Source organism: Heterocephalus glaber, unplaced genomic scaffold, assembly GCF_053883595.1.
Source record: "Heterocephalus glaber isolate CG9 unplaced genomic scaffold, H.glaber_assembly_v1.0 deba00001451, whole genome shotgun sequence".
Lineage (NCBI taxonomy): Eukaryota > Metazoa > Chordata > Mammalia > Rodentia > Bathyergidae > Heterocephalus > Heterocephalus glaber.
Window position 1 is genome coordinate 7,934,517 of NW_028258301.1, and position 21,026 is coordinate 7,955,542.

At 48.6% G+C, this 21,026-nt stretch overlaps 1 protein-coding gene across 5 annotated transcripts in view; it reads right to left on the reverse strand.

Moving 5' to 3' along the window:
• Rnf220 (ring finger protein 220) overlaps positions 1-21,026 on the reverse strand; it is a 230,567-nt gene that overhangs the window by 46,687 nt on the left and 162,854 nt on the right. The gene's annotated exons all lie outside the window — the stretch shown is intronic.

Consider the following 21,026-nt stretch of genomic DNA (forward strand, 5'->3'; position numbering starts at 1 on the left):
GAGTGGGGAGAGTGAGCAAGACAGCCACGTGCTGCTAAGGCTGAGGGGAGCCCTCGCATCTGGAGATCAATTAGCATCAATTACTGACTTCATTTAATTGTCGTCCAAGATGAATTTGTCATTTTTAGCTGGGAATTAATGGGAGACCTTCACCTCTCCCTGGCAGCAGCATCGGAGCCCTCAGTGGTCATCTCAGCCTCCTAGGAGCTCTGCATCCTGCTTGGGGCAGGGGCAGGCAGAGAGTGGGGCTTCTGCTCCCTAAGTGAACTCTGGCCTGGCCCACTGGAGCCCAGGGCCAAGGTGGAGGCGGTGGGTCCTGGGTAGCAGTCCTTCGCTGCCTCTGGCTTCAGCCAGAAATTAATTTGCTGGGCTGAGCATGTTTACTTTTTCCCAGCAAAGGCGAGACAGTAAACAGCGGCCCGGCTGCTGAAATTGAATTGATAACTGCATCAACGTGCCAGATAACGCCTAAAATAATACGCCGATAAGGAAATTCGATTTGATTTGCTGCTGCGCATCAGATTGGCCCCATCTGTAGCTGCCTGTAATCATTTTCAATTGCGTTGGGAAACCTTATTTGTCCTTAAATATTTCTGTCATTTTTCATTGCTGGCGACAGATCCTTGGGCAGGTGGCAGGGGTGCACTGCCTCTGTGGGCGCAGGGCGGCGGCCCAAGGAGGAGGGGTGGTGCAGACTTGAGGGAAAGAGGCAAGGAGCAGGCAGCCGGGCGGTGACAGCTGTTCCTCCAATCAATCACGCTGTCGACAGGGAGGGACGACTGGCTGGCAGAAATTGAGTTTGCCTCACAGGGGACGATTGAGCAAATTAATAGCCCATTAGCCAAGCAGTGACCTGAGAAATGAAGGTGCAGGGGTTCCTGCTCACTCAGGCCGGCAAGGGTGGGGCAGGGCAGGGGAAGGGTCCAGGGAGGGGACAAGCAGGAGGGAGTGTGGGAGGGGCAGGGATGGCTGTGTGGATGGATGAGGCATATGTGTGTGGGGTGGAATGAGGAGTAGATGGTGCAGGAGGAGAGATGTCCAGTTGGGGGAGGAAGGCTAGAGATGCAGAGATTCCTACAAGGGGTGCTGTGGACACAGGTTAGAGGTGGCTCTGGCTAATGTCTTTCTACTACCTTCCCATGAATACCATGCTGATAAACTCCTCTCCATCCTTAGTTCAGGATCTTCCCTTTACTTCCTCTCTTCATGGTCCCAGAGCCCTGGCTTATCCCTGGAGACACCTGGTGTCCTCTCTGTCTTTTTCCCAACTCCATGCTCCTCAGGCTGGGAAGTGGGGCTAGTGTCTTGTGGTCCATTGCTTCTACATCCGGTAGGCCCTTGGGGGTCAGGTCCCACTCTGCATCCCGTCTCTCCCTGCCATCTGCCGTCATTCACATTCACTGAGAACTTTGACACTCACTTGTCCTCCCCAAGCCTCATCTCTGACTGCTCTGACCTCTTCAGCTTCTATGGGTTTTCCCTGTACTGTACTTGCTCCTGGAGAATCTCTCCAACAACCTAACTTGTTCTGTGGCAGATCTCCCTCCCCGCCAAGTCCTCCATCTACCCATCTCCCAACGCTCAGCTGTCACGTACTCAGGGATGCTAGCCTGGACCCCACAGTGCATCATTTCAGAACCCACTTATCAACACGCTTAACCTCTTTACATCCTTTGCCTTCTCTGTGATCCAGCTACTCTCCTTTTTGTTCCCAGACACACAGGTGGCTAAGCGTGGCTGGGGAAAATCACAAAACCACAAAGATACATGCCAATAAAAATTCACAGTTTCCAATCTCAGCACTACCAAGCAACCCTTGTACATGCTCTTGGTTAGAAATGTCTCCCCTTTCCCACAGAGACAATTCAACAATAGTTTACCATCGTAATTCTTCCCCTTCTTCTGTCCCGTTTTCCCTTCACCGAGAAATTGAGAGTCCTTAGGCATGAATTGCCTCAACTTCTCTCAATTCACCTTTCCCTCCCTCTAGTTTCAGTGGAGGAAGTATTGGTCTTCCTAGTTTAGATTGTTTCTCCAGGGCTTGGAATCCCTTTCCTGCCTACATTCCCTAGGAAAATTGTCCATTCTCCCTCTTACCTCATCCTCTCCTTTCCTTCTTTAGGCTCCCCTCATCGGCACACAAACTCTGAGTCTCTCCCATATGACAGCCACGTCAGCGAGCCATCTGTCCCTTCCCAAGGCCCCTGTAATGAATGCCCTTTCCTTCCTCTCCCTTTCTCACCTCAGACGTGCCAGAGACTCTTGCTTACTGTCCATACTCCTTTATCGTCCGACTACTCTAAGTCTTGGCAGACTGAATTTCAATCCTACCATTTTAAGGAAACTGCTCTCAATCAGGTTTTTGATGGTCATCATCTACTAAATATAATAGATATTCCAGTTAATCAGTTTATTAATCCAATAAATATTTGTTGACCATCTCCTGTAGGTTAAGCACTATTATGTACTAGGCTCTAGGTATATGATGAGATCTATGTCCTAATGGAGTTTACAGTCTAGTGAGGGAAGAGATACAATAAAATATTTATATAATTGTAAGATATTAGTTGTGCTAAAGAGAAGTAGGGTGCTATGGGAGCTTATAATATGGAAATCTGCAGTGGTCAGGGAAATCCAGACAAACCTCCCTGAGGAAAGGATGTGGGCTGCCATGTGATGCCGAGTAGGAGTTGAAGAGCCAGGAAGAAGGGAAGCGATAATCCTGATCACACGCTTACTCAGTGCTGGGCCCAATGGTGTACTATGTATTGGCAGTCTATAAATGAGGTAAGGAGGCCTGGGGATTTAGCTCAGTGGTTCCACTGCCAGCCTCACAAGCACAAGGTTCCGAGTTTGATCCCCGGTTCAAAGACAAACAAACAAAAAAACAAAACAGCGTAATTATAAATGAGATAAGGAGGGCTAGAGAAGTTGTTACCTTGCCCATGGTTATGTAGTGGGAAGATATGTTGGACTTTCACCCCAGCAATCCAATACGAAGTTCAGGGTCATCGCCAGCCCACTGTCTGTGATGTTCACTGTTAATTCTTGTCCACAATTACTTCTGTGTGTCTCTCTGGTTTCCTTCCCTCAGTTCCTACCTCTGATGCTGACCCCTACTGTGGGGCAGTTTGTCTACTTTCATGTCTCACAGGATTTTCAAGCTCAACCTGCCTGCAATGGGACTTTTTTTTTTTTTTTTTTTTGGTACTGGGGATCAAACTCGGGACCTTGCGCTTGCAAGGCAGGCAGCAGAACTACTGAGCTAAATCCCCAGCCCGGGACTTCTCTTTTTTGAGTCTTGCCTTCCTCCTACTTTTTCTGCTTTATGGAGTGGTGCCATTTCCTACAGCCTTCCCTAAATTGATGGTTTTCACTCTCCCTCTTTACTCTTTTTTTGGGGGGGGCGGTGCTGGAGATTGAACTAGGGACCTTGTGCTTTTGAGGCAGGCAGTGGAATGAATGAGCTAAATCCCCGGCTCTCACTCTTTACTCTTTACCCTTCATCTTTGGCATTTTTACCTCCTAAGGACTCCTCAGCTCTTCTTTTCTGCATCTCTCTAGTCCAGGCATCATCAACTCCAGTCTTTACTATTAAAAGTCCCCTAATGTATCTCTCTGCCCTCTAATCTATTGCCATCTTTACAGATAGAAGGAGCTTCCTAAAAAGCAGATCCAATCATTCAGCCACCTAAGGCCCTTCCCTTGTTCCCAAAGCCTGCAGCATAAATTCTGAGCTCCTTATCATACAAGCCCCTCTCTAGCCTTTTATCCCTTCCAGCAATACTGTGTGCTATGGCTGCACAAAATCTAGCTCTTCCCCCATTATTCCCACTGTCAATAATGCCCATGACATCCATCTCCCTACGGGCAACTTGAAACTCTCTTATTTATTCTTTAAGACCACCCTTGGACAATGTGTCCTCTTTGAAGCCTTCCCTCAGGGTTAATTACTTTCTTTTTTATGCTGTGTTCTTTAGATGTCTACACCATTATCACTGTACATATATAATTTTGTAGTTACCTATCTGTCTGCTAGTCTTCTCTGCTCTGAGCTCTTGAGGGTAAGGAGGTTATCTGATTCAACCGGGTGTACTCAAGCCACGGCCTAGGGCCCCGCATAGGATGGGTGTTAGGAATGGCTGAATCATTCAGTGACCAAGTTGGTGGGAGGAAGACTTGAAGGGCCCACGGGAGAATGAATGTCTGGAAGGAGTGTAAGATGGGGGTAGGAGGACATGGGGTGAGAGAGGTGGGAATAGGGGCTGGAAGGCAATGGAAGTTAAGTAGAAAATTCCTTTGGCTTCAGCGAAGCCTTGCTCCTGGCCAGCAATAGTGAGAAGTTACAAGGGTTTCATGAGGTGAATGCTCTCAAAAGACAAATGCTCCATAACTGCTGTTCCCCCACAGACATGGTGGGAAACGGTGGCCAGTGGCCACATGAACACGACCAGGTAGTAAATCCCATGCCTAAAGACAAGAACAGACAGACATGTAGATCCGGACAGACACGTGCCCACGTGCTCCTGCAGGTCCCCGGGCAGGGTCCCCATCACAGTGCTCTCTGGAGGCCTCTGGGTGGCCCACCCCACCCAGAACCCCCGGACTGTGCGTGCTCTCTCTCAGCAATTTCCCTACCCGAGAAAGCTCTAAGGGTTTCAATTACCGGCGCTTGGGATTTAGTGCCCTGGGCTTCTCTGACTGGAGGAGATTTATTTGAAGGTTTAGTGTCGTGGAGAATTCACGTCTTCACTCCCAGGAGCCTAGCTTCCGTCCCGAGCCCCTAAATCAGGAACCAAGATGGGCTATTGTCACTTACCGCATTAGCCTCGTTAGCGGACCAGGAGGGGTGATTAATAGCAATGCACACACAGGCGTCCTGCTCCTGCTGGCTGCCGCTCCTGCTGCTGCTCCTGACCTGGGGAGGGGGTGGGGAGCGGCTGAGCCTGCTCCAGGATGACCGAGAACGTTGGGCCTCCCAGAGCCCCCTCCCCAGTGCCAGGCAGGGAGGTTCGCACGGCCCTTCCAGATCTTGGGACAGCAAACCCAGACAGAAAGGGTGCAGATGGAGGGCCCTGGGGCTTGACTCCTGTGGGGCAGGAAAGCAGAGGTGCATGAAGGGGCTGGTTCTTGGATAAGGCCTAGAGTGCACACCCATGTGCAAGAGGCTTGTGTGTAAGGTGTGGGATTGAGTGAGGAGGGCAGTGTCTGGAGGAAGTGGAGACATCTGTTTCCTTTAGTTCTCAAACACTCTCATGCGTGTGCTGCGGGATGATGACATTATAAGAACTGTAGGTCCAGTACTGAGGGAGACTAATAAGGGCCCTGAAGAGGGGAGTGTGTACATGAGGGAAAGAGGTACAGGGCAGGATGTGAGAAAGAGAAAGCGTAGCTGAGAGGAAAGTGTGAATGTGTGAGTGTGAGAGGGACATAGGGCTTTTGAGTGTGAGCAGGAGAGAGACAGGAGGGCCCGTGCCAGAGATGTTTGTGTGAAACAGTGTGGATGTGTAAGATGGGGACAAGAGAAAGCAGCGTGTGATAGAAACGCTGTGATTGAGAAGTGTGGGATGTAACGTGGGGCACCCACACTGAAAGGACAGAGACAGACAGAGAGACAGACAGGGAGACAGAGAGACCCACAGGCTGAGTGTGGTGGCACAGGCCTATAATCCCAGCACTGAGGCAGGAGGATTGCAAGTTCAAGCCCAGCCTGGGCAACTCTGCAGCTGAGGGAGACCCTGTGTGATGAAAACAAGACTGGGGCTAGGAATGCAGCTGGGTGTTTAGGCCCTGTGTTCAATCACCAGTACTGAGAGGAGAGGAGGGTGTGACAGAGGTTCCTGTGTGTGAGGGGGGTTTGAGAGAGAGAGAGAGGGAGAGAGAGGTATGTGGTGGTTAGAGTTGTGTATGAGGATATTAAAACAGAAGTGTGTGTGTGTGTGTGTGTGTGATGGAGGAGAGACACGGGAGGGAGGGAGGGAGGGGAAGAGAGAGTGTAGAATTTTGGGGGTGCCTGTTTCCTTTTTTCTGTCTCTTCAAATTCTCCCTTCCTATCCGCCCCCCCCCCCCAAAGCTTTTTGTCAGGCTAGCCTTGGTTTGAATTTCAGTTCTGGCTACTTTATTCATTTTTCTATTCATTCAACAAATTGTTCCTGAGTACCTATGGTACTAGCTTTTACCTTCCTGTGCCTCACTTTTCTTGTGGAAAAGAAAGAAAGTAATAATGATATTGCCTAACAGGGTGATAGTGATAACTGGGTGGTATAATTTATGTAAAACATCTTACAGGAGCACAGAATTCAGAGCTAGATGTACCTTAGCACACCATCTGGACGCAGGGCTAGGAACGGTAGCTACAGAGCTAGGGCTCCTCATCAACCCTGTTTCTGTTTCCCTTTCTCTTTTCTTCTCTCTCTCCCTCCCTATCTCTCTCAATCACAGTTGAGCCATAGTATTAATTATTAGAGCCAATTGACTGTTTAGACTCTGATGTTTTAACTAATCACCACTAATGGCAAGCACTGGTGGGCAATCACATTCATTTAGTTCTCAGGGAAGCCCCTTCTCACAGCTGAGAGCAGACAAGAGGGAGGCATCAGGGAATGAGTGGGGATCACTACAGCTCAGAAAGAAGCCCTTCTCTCCTCCCTGGTAGCCCTAGGTGAGCCAGGTCCCTTGGAATAGGATGAACTGGGCCATGCCTTGGGTGTTGTTGGCTTTCTTCCCTACCTTTTTACTCTTTGGCTCCTGTCTCCTCCTTTGACTTGGAATTCTGTCGTGAGACTCTCAAGCAGCCACCATCCTGAGCCAGAAATGTCTTACCTGCTCCCTTTCCTGGACTTGCTTTTTAATTGTTGTCCCTCATAGAAGTCTACTTCCAGGAAGAGGCATTTAAATATAGGCTCAACTCCCACCTCCTCAGAGAGCATCAGCCTGGCTCTGGTTGCCATGGGAAGCTGCACCCTGTCCATCTGGGTGACACTTTGAATGAAGAGAGGAGACACACACATGCCTTGCATTGCTAAGTCTGGAGAGGCCAGGGTGAAGGATGTGTTCTGAGTATTGTGTGCCAGAGAAACACCTGCTCACGGTCCTGCCTTCTCTATGTAGGAAGGATAGGTTCATGTAAAGATGCAGATTCTGATTCAGCAGCTCTGGAGTAGGTCCAAAGACTGCATTTCTTCCAGGCTCCTGTGTGACACCCATGCTACTGCTCTGTGGCCACCCTTTGAGTAGCAAGGTCCTAACTAGACAGTGTCTGGGGCCCCAAAGCCAACCCTAACTCTCACTTCTATTTCTTGAAGTGTGACCTATGCCACATTGAGGCCCAGGCCATGCTATACCCTCTCCAGTGTAGCTGCAGAAGCCAGATCCCCAGAACTCAGGAATGCTCGCTTGGTTCAGGGTGCAGGGCAGCCAGGGCTGGTCCGCAGAGCCCAGATGTCCTGGAGGAGGTGGCCTAGGTACCCATGGCCAGTAGGTGTCGCTGTGGCTCTAGCACTGGGAGGGGGTGTTAGCCGGGCCCTAGAGCAGGCCGAGGTGCTGGGTGTACGAGGAAAGCCTTCACCAGGGCTTCTCAAACTTCAAGTGTACACAGAACACTTGGGAATTCATGTTAAGATGCAGATTCTGATTCAACAGCTCTGGAGTAGGTCCCAAGATCACATTTCTTCCCAGGCTCCTGGGTGACACCCCCGTTGCTGGTCTGTGGCCACCCTTTGAGTAGCAAGGTCCTAACTAGACAGTGTCTGGGGCTCCAAAGCCAAACCTCTCACTCCTATTTCTTGAAATAAAGCTCAAAATCAGAGGCCAAAGGTAGCCATGACAAATCTTTTTTTTTTTTTTTTGGAGACAAGCTTTGCTAGACTAGCATAAAACAGGCAGTTTCGAAAGAAGCTAAAACCTAACTGCAGTTCTCTGAGCCAGCCCAGTCCTATCTGCCTAAAGCCAAATCCAATTCTAGTCCCCCAAATAAGCCCCAGTTCCCAGTGTGCCATCTGTTGCTTCAGCCCTGGACCAACACAGGCCTTAGCTTCTCTGATGACCTTCCTGGTCCTCTGTCATACTTTGGATGCCAGCTGGGGCCAGGAAGGTGGGATCAAACTCTTCCTAGATTCATCTTGGGGGAGCAGCTGTCACCCAGGCGGAGGAGAAAAGCACCTGGCTGCCCAGTGTTGAATAGGCATGCTCCAGAGCTCTTCTGGAAGGCCCTTGCTGTGGGGGAATGGAGAGACTTGCCTTGCCTAACCCCACAATGCTCTGCTCTAAGGGCTCCATTTTCTGGGGCTGGGGCAGGGGGGAGGAAGTGTGTCCATTAGCCTAGTCCTGACTGCAGGTCAAGAGGGAGGAAATGTGGCTCTGCGGGGATGGGATCCAGCCAAGTACCCTCCAGGGCTTTTTTCTCCAAATCTTTTTCCCTGCAGAACATTCTTCCTTCCTACTCCTGTCCACTGTCTCAACTTTCTGGATGATGAACAGATTCCTGCAGGGGTTACAGATTATATAAGTTGGGCTGTGAGAGTTTTTACCCTTCTAAGCCTGACATTCTGTGATTTCTTTTTCTTTTTCTTTTTTAGATTAGGAATAGTGTATAATTTTAGGTTTTTTGTTTTTTTGCTGGGGATAGAACCCAGGGCCTCCCAGATGCTAAGCATACACTCTGCCACTGAGCTACACCCCCAGCCCAGGAATGCGATTGTAAATAGGAGCAATTTAGCCTTTCCCTGGAGGGCTGCCCACCATGACCCACTTCTCAGGTGTGGGGTGTAGATGTCAGAGAAGAGTCATCTCTCACACTGTGAGGCATCATGTAATTAAAATACCTCTGCATTATAGCAAATACTGCCACCTTTCAAAAGCCTCCTCCCTCACACTTACAAATGCCTATTTGGGAAAACTACCTCAGCCTTTATAAAGCACCTCCACCTTTACAAAATGTCTTTACATTTTACAAATCACTTTCTCATAAACCATTGAAATAAACAGATCCTTTTGCATACTTTGGCAAAGTCACTTAATTTCTCTGTTTCTCATCTGTGAAATGGAAAGAGTAAAAGTATCTATTTTACAGGGTTATTTATATATTAAGTCATTTGAATATAACCCTTTATGTTAGATGTTTTCTATTATTATTATTACTACTACTATTACTACTACTACCACCACCATCCTGGGGCTTTTAGCACTGTAGGGAAGTTTCTTTCTTTTCTTTCTTTTCTTTCTTTCTTTCTTTCTTTCTTTCTTTCTTTCTTTCTTTCTTTCTCTCTTTCTCTCTTTCTTTCTTTCTTTCTCTCTTTCTCTCTTTCTTTCTTTCTTTCTTTCTTTCTTTCTTTCTTTCTTTCTTTCTTTCTTTCTTTCTTTCTTTCTTTCTTTCTTTCTTTCTTTCTTTCTTTCTTTCTTTCTTTCTTTCTTTCTTTCTTTCTTTCTTTCTTTCTTTCTTTCTTTCTTTCTTTCTTTCTTTCTTTCTTTCTTTCTTTCTTTCTTTCTTTCTTTCTTTCTTTCCTTTCCTTTCTTTCTTTCTTTCTTTCTTTCTTTCTTTCTACCAGGGATAGAACTCAAGACCTTGGGCTTTTGAGGCAGGCGGTAGGACCACTGAGCTAAATCCCTGGCCTGGGAAAGTTTCTTTAGACAGGGAAAGGTGGAAATCATTGTCACAATCATGTTGCTAGTAGGCTTAAGAATGGAACTTCAGGGAACTTCAGGGCTGGGGATTTAGCTCAGTGGCGCCATGGTTGCTTGGCAAGAAGGATCCTGAGTTTGATACCTGGTATCAGGAAAAAAGAGAATAGAACTTCAGGCTTCAGGAAGCCAGTGCTGTGTCCCATCTTCTATGAAAACATGTGACCAAAGGAAACCCTGTAGGGTAGCAAAGGCTACTAGGCAGGAGGGTAGGCTGATCTCTTCCTGCCCTCTGCCAGGTCTAGGGAATGAGAGGAAACAGGTGGGGTCAGTCTTCCTACTTGAATCCAAGGAAGTGACGGCTCTGTGGGCTGGCCCAGGCTCGGGCTGTGATGGGAGAGGACCCTGAATAGGGTGCTGCCGAGGATCTATTCTGGGGTGACTGGATGTCCATGCCTAAGGGAGAACTAGAGAGTTTCTATGGCAGCTCTGGGCCAAAGCTCACCTTCAAAGGCATTTTCCTCCTCCCCCCAGCTTGCACCTTCTGTTTCTCTCTACCCTGGTCTTCCCTGCTATTCCTACTCTCTGCTCTCTGTACTGGTGTCTCAGTCATGGGCAGAATCCTGGGGCTGGGGCTGGGCTGAAGTAGGGAGCAGGAAGGAGTTCGGCAAAGAGGCTGGAAGGGTGGAACATGAGTCCTGGAGTCAGAAAGACCTGGTCTTGATAGTGCCACCCCATGTCTCAGGGAGAGCACCATCATCTCTCCTGGATTTCTCATCTACAGACTCAGGCCAACATCACTGGCCTTCCTGTTGCTTTAACTAATGAATGAGATGAGTGTGTGCCCCCCAAAGCCTGGAGATTTGCATTGATCAGCTCTTAGCATGCTTTGTGGGGGGAAATCACAATGCTGCTGTGGGCTGGGGAGTGCAGAGCAAGGGGCTGATAATCTGGGAGGTGGGGTGGGGTGTGGTGAGGCTTTGCCCACAGGATCTCAAGTTCTTCCTCCCACACTGGCCTGGCTCTTCCCCAGGCATAGTGGCCAGTGATCAACAGCACAACACAGGCTTGTGTCATGAGGAAGGCAGCTGCATGGGGGGTTGGGCTGGAGGGTGTGTGCAAAGAGGACCCGAGACAGAGGGGCAGCTGGGAGGCCTGGCCAGGCACAGCCTTTTACCAGCTGTGCCATGGGCCTCTCCACCACCAGCATCTCCCTCTAGCTGAGAGGCCCAGCCCCATATTCCTTTGTCCTCCTAGATCTCAGCTCTCATCACAGACCAGGGCTGTGGGGAAAAACTATGGCTTAGACTGGGTCTGGGGGTCAGGCTGGGTCTGGAAGGCCTGCTGTCCATACTCACTCCCTCTGTTGGTCTGAGTGTTTTCTCCTTCCTCTCTTTCATTTTTATCATGACCTGTTTCCAACCTAATCCTGGGTCACCCTCAAAGTTTGCAGCTGGTCCTCTGGGAGTCTGGAAGAGTGAGGGCCAGGTTTAGTAGCTCACAGGCTGGGGGAGGCTGGACCACAGACAACACTGAGAGGCTGATGAGAGAAGGATAAGGAGGAGAATGAGGTCAGTTCTCTGAGCAGGAGAGGGCTTCCTGGAGAAGGTGGCAGCAGGTGTTGGGAGGGTGGGACAATGGCAAGAGAAGGAAGGGTAGGACAGTGACCTAGACAAAGGTTGAGGCAGTGCAGTGGAGGGGGGAGGCTTGAGTAGGGGAGGGTAGAAAGAGAGAGGGGTCCCTGCTGTAAGGGTCAGGGGTCCTTCCCTAGGCCTTTGATGGACAGGCATTTTGGAATCAAGAGGCCATGATGTTGAGTGCTCTCATTATTCAACAGAAAATTGAGGCTTGTGACTAGAATAGTCCTTTGCAGAAGACATGGCCTGGCCATTTCTCTAACTGCACCCTAAAAAGCCAGGCACTGGCCAAGTGCAAAGCAATTCAATACTTGCAATGATGGAGGTAGCTGGGATCAGCATCTCCGTGCTACCGAGGAGGGTGCTGAGACTCCGACGAGTCAAGGGAGACGCCCTAACTTCTGCTACCAGCACATCTCCAGCTGGGACTTGCAAGAGCTGGGCCCTCAGCAAGGGCTACAGGGATATCTGGGGTGGACTGCTGCTGAGCTGGGCAGCCTCGCCTCTTACTGATTCTCACCCTGGACATCACTGGTCCCAATGAGTTCTTCGCATTTCTCAAATGGGCAATTCTCTCTCTTTTTGGCCTTTAAACACCCCATTCCCTCTGCCTGGAAACTATCAGAGCTCAGCTTCTAGGTTCACCCTCCTAGAAGCAGTCATTCAAGCTTTTCAGTTAGACCATGTGCCCTGTAGTCCCTGAGTCTTACCTAGTTGTAATTACACATTTACTTCTCTGCTTCTTCAACAGGGCCTGGCACAGCGAGTGATGCCAAGTGAAGGCATAAGTGGAGAGGTGAGGAAATTCACTGCTCCCCAAGCCTTCTGAGTCACTGCTCTAGTGTCAGCAGCACTGGGGTGTGGGGCACTAGACGGAGCAGAGACATACTCAAGTTAAAGTTCAATGCAAAGCCTGGCCTAAATCGGGAAGTGTTTGGGGCCTGCATAGAAGGCCCCTCTTGGCCTGTGAGAGCTGTTGAGGAAGAACGGGGCTCCTAAAGATAGGGAAACAACACCGAGAGGAAGTCCCTTGAGGGACAGGGAAGGTCATAAACTTGGAAGCTGGGGTCATAGTAGAAGCAAAGATGGACCAAGAAAGGAATTCAGCCCTTAAATAGCCTCTCCTTGTCCAGAAGAGCCTGGGCTGCCCACGCCACCAACAGGCCTCCTATGGGTGACTGCCCAGTTCCCTGAGGACCACTCCTGGGCCAGCATGCCACTGCCCCACAGTCCCAGTATTCCCTGTCCTCTGTCCTCATATCTGGTTTGGCCTTGGGCCCAACCTTCACTCATTTCTTCTATAGCACTTTGTATCCCTATTTGTCCCAGGGCCTGTAGTCTGCACACTTTCTCCCATGTAGCCTTAACTTAAACCAGCTGATGATGCACCTCCCACCCCCCGACCCCGGCATCCCTCCAGACCAGGACCACCCAGATCGCAGAAGCCTGGTGGTAGAATCACCTCACTTTCAGTGAGATGTTCCCCAGATAGTTCTCAGCCTAGATGCTATTTAGAAATATATGTTAAATTTAACTACTGAGAGAAATGTGAGTCATAGGGATAACGGTTTTGCCTTCCTTAAGCCTGTTTTTCACATGTAAAATGTAGGCAGTAATTCCTACGACTTTGGACTCTTGTGAAGCATAAATGAGGCTAAGACCAATGTTATTGCACCTTTAGGAAGTGGATATTGTTATTTCTATTAGAAATAACATAGAAAAGGACACTGGGATTCAGAGAAGCTTGGTGACTAGCCTAAAGTCACAGAGCAGGGAAGTGGAGGGGCTGGGATTCAAATGAGTGCTCCCCACACTGTATCCCACCCCATAGCATCCTGGGGAAAGTGAAGTTCCCAGGAAGAATAGGCCATTCTGGGAGACAGATAAAGCTTCTCTGATCAACTGGGTTTAGAGTTTAAGCTGGATCACACAGAAGAGCAGGGTGAGTCAGGAAGCAGAACAGTGGGAAGAGGCATGTCCTGAGGCCACGGGGGGCTCCTTGGGAAGAAGACACAACCTTGTCCTGGGAAGGCTGAGATGTCCCTGGTCAGGAAGGCCTGAGATTACAGGGCCAGAAGGTGGGAGAACCATTAGAGACCGAGGGTAGGAGGACGTCCACCCCAGCCTGGGGAGTCCTGCCCTAATCCCCCATCTGGGCTGGGGCTTGGCCACCTGCCACTCTCCTCACACCTGGGCTCATAGGCAGCCCTGGCTCTAGTCACCTCTGTCCCCTGGCCCTGCAGCGGCCCAGCTGGCTCACCTTCTCAATCAATACTCTGCTCTTAATGGGTCCAGCCACCAGCACCAACCAGGGGCATTAAATGTTAATTATATCTATTTGGATTTGAAAAATTTTATTACTCAAGTTAATTATGGCTGGAGTCATAAAAAGGTTTCAGAGTGAAAGGGCTGCCTTACTGGGGCCACTTTCCCCAAGACAGATTAGAAAGGCAAAGAAGAAATAAAAGCATCAGGCTCAGAGGGTGGCTGCTGTATGTCCACCACACTGTGGGTTCTGGGCTCAGGACCCAGGTTCCCCAGAAGAAAGGCCTAAGGCATAGCCCACCCACCAGCTAAGATGGCACCCAAAATACAGGAGAGCACTGTCCTGGGAGGGAGGGCCACTGGCCGGGCTCCCCAAGATTGGGACTTGAGGGTGTGCCTAGGGCTCTGCTCCCAGTGGTTGGAATCCTGGGAGCTTCTCCTGCCGAGCTCCACCCAGCCCTGCTTCCTGCCAGCCCCACTCTTGATTCATGGGCCTGACCTTGGGCTATAAAGCTCTCACTCTAGCGGGCATAGAGGCAGGATTTACAGCTTTGGGGTCAGCTGTAGGCAATGACACACACAATAGCTGACTCACAGGGTGCCCCATTCCCAGCCCACACATAACTCTCTTGCACACACAGGTACACACACATCTTGACAGAGTCACAAACGCGCACTCATGCCCATGAGCTCTCCTTAGGCATCCGTTGGAGGAGCAAGTGCTGTGTGTAAGGAGATTTACAAGCATTTATCTAATCCCCAGTGCTGATCCTATGAGGTCAGTCCAAGTCAGAGTTACTCATTTTACCAAGGAGGAAGCAAACCAAGGGCTCATACAGTCTAAGTTCTGTGAACATGTGCGCCCTAGAAGGGGACCGGGTCTGCGGAGAACCCGATACCCTGTGGGCTGGCTAGGGAATCAGTAATGCTGTCCAGACCCCATGGGATTGTGCGTAGGGAGCATGTTCCAGGGGTAGACTTGTCCCTCCCCCCAGGTGATGGAGAGAAGGGGGAATAAGATAGAAGAAGAAGGGGCTAGGGATTTAGCTCAGTGGTTCTGCTGCCTCCCTCACAAGCACGAGGCCCTGAGTTGTATCCCTGGTACCGCCCCCCGCCCCCAAAAAAGAGTCCTTTGAAGACAGAAGAACACCTTAAATCAACTCAGATAAGAATTTCAAAGTGTGTAAAAGAAAAAAATTTCCCTAGTACTGGGGATTAAACTCAGGGCTCTCATATTGAGGCACATCCCCAGTCCACATATATAGAGTCCACCAAAAACCTGTGTACACACTTCAGCAGTTCATACTAATAAATGCCTGGAAGTTAATGCCCACCACTTTGAGCATCTCTTACAATTGTAGAGACTAAAGGTAACTTGTATGAATCTCATGATGCCACAATGAATTTAGTATTAAAATATTTATACAAGTTTTTCTTTTCCTAATGTATACTTGCTTTGGTGAATTCTGTATACATATATATACACATACACACATATATACATATATACACACATATATACATATATATACACATATATATATATTTTTGTACTGGGGATTGAACTCAGGACCTTGTGCTTGTAAGGCAGGCGAGATACCACTGAGCTAAATCCCCAGCCCTCTTTTTTCTTTTTCTTTTCTTTCTTTTTTTTTTGGTAGCAGGGATCAAACTCAGTTCCTTGCGCTTGCACAGCAGGCGGCGAAGCCACTGAGCTAAATCCCTGGCCCCTCTTTTTTCTTTTTGAGACAGGGTCTCACTGAGTTGCTAAATCACCCACGCTGGCCTTGAACTTGTGCTCCTCCTGCATCAGCCTCCCAGACCTGGGATTATAGGCATATGCCATCAGACCCAGCTCACAAACTTTTATTTATTTATTTATTGGTACCAGGGATCGAACTCGGGACCTCGCACTTGTGAGGCAGGCACCAGAATGACTGAGCTAAATCCCTGGCCCTTCACAAACTTTTAAAAACCCAAAGTAACTGGGATTTGGGGGGCGGGGATTTGCCCATGTTGTTAAGGGATTAACTACCCACCAAAGAAAGGTGTGCGACCAGGTGTAGTTGGTATAGGGAAGAAATAGTTCAGGTGTGCATCTCCCAAGCTGAGCTACTCAATAAACTTTTCATTACTATTACTGTTGTGATTCTGTCACTGGGATCATGTGAAGGGAGTGAGCCAGTCTCCCTTAGGCTGAATGCCATCTGCCTCTACTTGGTTTCTCCCATTCTCAGTTTTCAGAATGTCTACCTTTTCTCCAAAACTAGTGGCCACTGTCCTCTACAGCCAGTTCCCTCATCTCCATTAGGAACCTTGCCATTACTGTCATTTCTCTCCTCTAGTGTTTGCACACCTTTGTCTTTAAAGTTGTGTGCAACTTTTCTCTGAAAGCCCTTCTCTTGACCTTGCTACTTCCTGAAACTTCTTTCCTACTTTTCTGTCTTCTATTCTGCCTCTCGGAACAAGGGCTGGCATTTGTCACCCCATCTTCTCACTTTCTGGGATGCAGCTTTTCTCATTGCTGGTGTCATCCTATGTTATTCCCCTCAGCAGTTCATGGACCCATGGAGGCCATGGCGTCACATTGTCATAGGTTCTTCCTAGTTTGTTCTCTCCTCAGCTTTTGCTTCTCATCAAGGACTCTAGGACGCTGATACCTTGTCTCCTTGTCCCAGGTCTTCTGACTCAAGGCTCACTCTTGTGCTCTTTGCTTTCAGTCTTTTTTCTCACTTCATTAGAGGACTCTCCATAAGACTCCCAAGTCATCCCACAAGATATATCTTTTCTGAACTCCTATCTAAATTATTTCTCCTTTTCCTGTCCTGTCCTGTCCTGTTCTCTCCTTTCCTTTTCCCTGTGGTGCTAGGGATTGAAGCCCAGGCCTCATGTATGCTAGGCAAGTGCTCTGCCACTGAGCTACACCCCTACTGCCTCCACCTCGTTTCTATCCCTTAAGTAACTATTGTTCTGATTGCCTTACCTCTTCAACACAGAGCCACTGATTAAATAAACATGCTAAGTAAATGTTTTCCAGGTAACTACCATTTGTAAAGCCCAGAGAGCCCAGGGCAGCAAGGGTGGAGGTAGAGGACAGGAAGAACAGGGAGTTGACATGATGCCAAAGGAGAGTAAAGGTTTTGAAGCAGGTAAGTTTGGGTTCACAGCTGGGCCCCAATGTTTGTTTGCTGTGTGGTATTAGGGAGATTACTTCAAGTATATGTTGCCAGAGCACTTGCTAGCTCCACGAACTGACTTAAAGGCTTGACCTTCATTATACACTTCACCCTCACAGCAATCTTCCTAATACTGGGACTTTCCCATTTTAGAGACTGAAAATTTGGCCACATAATTTAGTAGGTGCAGAGCTGAGGTATGCCCATAGGTGGGCTGGCAGAGTGTGCTTATGACTTCTTGCTCCAGTCTTAGTTTTGTTCTATTTTGCTCACTGTAGTGTCACCAGCATGTAGGAACCCAGTAAACATCTGTTGAGCAAAACAGCATTTATCTCCATGACTAAAAAGTCTCTACTGGATTTGATAGTTTGCAGCAGTTGCTGACTTTGGCAAAAGCAGGGTCATGGGAGAGGTGGGTAAAGCTACAGTGGCTCAAGGAGTGAAGGGGAGAAAAGGGTGCAGGCAGGGCCAACTGTGGACAGCTCATCCCAGAACTTGAAGGCAAGAGAGAAACACTTGTGGTTTTAGGAGCACAGGTTCTGGACTATAATTATATGGTGGTTTTTTGTTTTGGATGTGGAAGAAAGCTGGAGTTCCAGGACAGAGGATCTCTGCTGGAGTCAGGCCTCAGAAATGATGTAAAGAATGGATCCCAAGCCCAGGATAGGGGACAATTCCTGCCTCTGTTTTGGAGGCAGAGATGCATTATACAGACAATAGCAGCCTTCCTAGGGAAGAACTGAGGTGTAGGAAACCCCGTGGGATGGGAGGAGCCAAGATAAAAGGAGGGTGATGCTACCTAAAGACCATCTTTGCCAGGAGAGCTGGGTGACCTGGAAGGTAGGCATCTCTCTTTTGCTGCTCCCTAAGATACCTAGTGCCAGCTCCAGAGATAGGCATTTCTAATGCTACTTCTGGCTGTGCCAAGGTAAGCTAGGAGATCAATTCTCAAGCTGCATATCTCTGAGCTCTGAGCCCCAGTCCTGCCTGTACCAGCAACTGCAAAGGCCAGCCAGCTGGGATTTCCCCGGCACCCTGACAAGCTTTGGGGAGCCAAACTCTATTTCCAGAGCTGAAGCCAGATAGGCTTTCCTTGAGTGAAGCAATAAAAGGGGAAAATCAACATCCCAATGATCTTGTTTATGGTGCTAAGTAAGCTGTACAGCTTAATCCCTACGAGGTTAATGAATTTACGACTTGCTTTGGAATTTGACAAGGGCTGTAAAAGAGGAATGAACCACTCTCTGTTCCTTCCCGGCTGCTAGTGTTGGACTAGCCTGGGTTGGCTGTCCTGGGTGAAGGAGGGGAGATTTAAGTGGTGGGTTCATGGCCAGTTAGTTGTCTGGGTTCTGAATTAAATGGACCAAAGGAGGGAGAGTTCAAGGGCCAAAGAATACTTCCTATAACCCTCTGGCGAATTCAGAGTAAGTGGCCTTGGGCTGGTCAAATTGGAGCTCCTGAACTTCAAGATTAGGACCTTTATGTTTTAGGCAAATGATTTAACCTCTCTCAGCCTCCACTTCCTCATCTGCAAGGGACAGGGGATAACTGTCTACCTCTGAGTATAGCTGTGAAAAAGATGTGAGATAATGCATGTAAAGAAATTAGCATCAGGTTTTGTATATAGTAAGTTCTCAATAAATGTTAGTGACAGTAATTATCATTTCATTTGGTCTTAAATCATAATTTTCTGTTTGCTTGTCTTTGTCCTCTGCCATTTATCCATCCATTCAGGAATTCAATAAATCTTTATTGAGAAATTAGACTGCGTGCCAGGCCCCATGTCAGACCTAATTTGGAGTGAGGCACACACCTTTTAAACACATTAAAAGGAGAGAGAGTTGAGTGCTGAGAAAGAAGGATGTACAAGTTACCCCGAAAGCACAAAGAAAGGAGTGACTGAGCCACCTCCCTGGTGTAGGCCCCATTTGAATGCCTGGTATTAACAGAGCACTTGGAGGGCACAGAAGTCTTTAGGGTTCTTTCCATCCTGGGAATGATGAAATAAAAAATTAGAAAGCAGTGTGACCACATGGTATGGTGATAGGTCAAAACATTTGGAACTGGCACAGTTTAGGAAATTTGGGACATCCTGAATTTCCTAAACAGAGAGGGCAGGGCTTTCTAATACCACTGTTACGAAATAGTTATGAAAAGGAAGATCAAATCAGCATTGGAACAATGGAGGCTTCATCTCATTCATTCAGCAATTGCTTTGTCAGGTGTTGAGAGCAAGGACTGTGCAACTCACCTTGAGTATGCAGAACCTCATAGAGATTCGGGCCTTGATAAATGTTTCTCAGATGAATAAATGAATCTTTGTATAAATGTACATATCTCCTGCTGGGAGCAAAACTACACAAAAGAGACATCAATACTCATCATTTTCTCTTCCTTCCCTCTTATCCTCTCTGAAAAGTGCTCTTACCAGGATTGCCAGTGACTCTCATTTTGCCAGTATCGATGGGTGAGTCTCAGAAATCCAGACCTTACACTACTGGCAGCAACTTCAGCCCAGTGTGTCTCTCCCTTCTTTTATTTGGCTTCCAACACATGACGTTCTCCTGTCTCCTCTGTCTTGCTGGACAGTCCTTATTCTCCTTGCTGGAGGCCTCTCCTTCCCCATGTAAGGGTGGGCATGTGAGTGTGTGCATGGATTGGAGCCTGGTCAGGACCCAGAACTCCTCTGTACACATGGGCTGCTTGCTTCTGAGGCTTGGCCTTAGCGGGCATCTCTTCCCTGGTCTCTCATCAGAGATCATGGGTTCCTGGTCTGCAGTTTTAGTATTTCCAAAGTATTCTCTCTCACTCTGACTGTCCCGATTCTTATACCCTGGAACCAGAATTCTGCTGTGTTCTCTTAGTGACTCCCATTGAATGAGCCAAGATCTCAAAGACCTGCAGAAGCAGGTCTAATTCAGCTGGTAAAAAGGTAACTTCCCCAGTGGAGTGCTGGATGTCTCACACAGATGCCAACTCAGGCACAGACCTCATGTGAGAAGGGGTTAGTTACAGAGCTGGTGCCTGCTGGCACATCCTTTGACCAACCCAAACACTGCATTGACAGATAATTCCTGTTTGCCTATTCCTAGGGGCCTGGCTAGTGGGCACAGCTAGTTCATACCTAGAGGTGAAATTCAAGTGTATGAAGAACACAAGAGTAGGATAAGAAGGCCAGGCCTGGGTCACGGATTTGCCAAAGAGGAGTGAGTATACCAAGGGAGCCCAGGTTCCAGTCATGTCCCTCAAAGGCTGGCCCTGTATTCTGTTATGGTGGCCTCCCAGGCCTCTCTCTTTCCAATGTCCTTGACCTTCTTCTCATAGAATCCACTCTTGTCTTTTAGTTCTCTGTCCAGAGTCCTAAGTCTTCCTCTTTTGGTCAAGAGTATGATACTTAGGAAGAACATGGAGGCTTTGGTTCTGCCTTTCCTTTTCTCGTACACTCCAGACCTGAAAGCTATGGGTGCCTGGCTAGGAACTTTGTTTTCTCTGGTACCACCACCCCTCCCTACTCTTCAGGCACATATGAGAAAGAGCTTGGCCAAAGAAGAGATTCCCTGGCCAGCACCCTGGGGAGGGCCTTTGCTCTCCAGGGAAGGTCCCTGTAGACGCCACCTGTCCAGCTGGCCCCACTGTAGGGGACAGGCAGCTGGGACCCGTCCTGCAGGCATAGAGGCTGAAACAGGCTAATGAATCCTGATGGGAGAAGTGACCTTTTCCAAATGCCACATGTCATTGGATTTTATATCACACAAGGACAATGTGCCATGGGTATTAAAATCATTTTTCCAATAGTTATATATGTGAGTGAGTGTGGTGCAGTCTGTGTGACGAGAGGAAAATCCTAATGAAGATGTCAGCCAATGAAACTTTGCTCCTCGGAACCAGAGAGTTGATCCTTTAGGATGCCCCTCTTTTCAGCCTGGATTTGTCTCTAGACCTCACCTTGCCTTTCTCCCATGAGGCTCCCCTGGCCCTGACTGTACATGTCCTTCTCCAGCAAAGTCTACCCAGAATCCAGGGAAAAGGAGACCTGGAGAAGGCAGCCACCCAGCACATAGAGGCCCTGCTAGATATGGGCCCTAGGCCCACTGGTTTCCTCTCCTCAGGCTCCTGGGGAGGCTGCAGGACACTTTGGGAAGAAAGGACACAATCAGACACAACAGGACAGGTAGCAGGTATGGTGCTCAGAGGCTTCTGGAGTTCTGAAGGCTGGGAGAGGCTGGCCTTGGAGCTCAGAACTCCAGTCTACCCTGCTGAAAGTTTTTTGAAAGTCTTACAGCCCAGCCTGTCTCCACAACCCTCCTGACAGGTTGCTTCCCTAAGCACC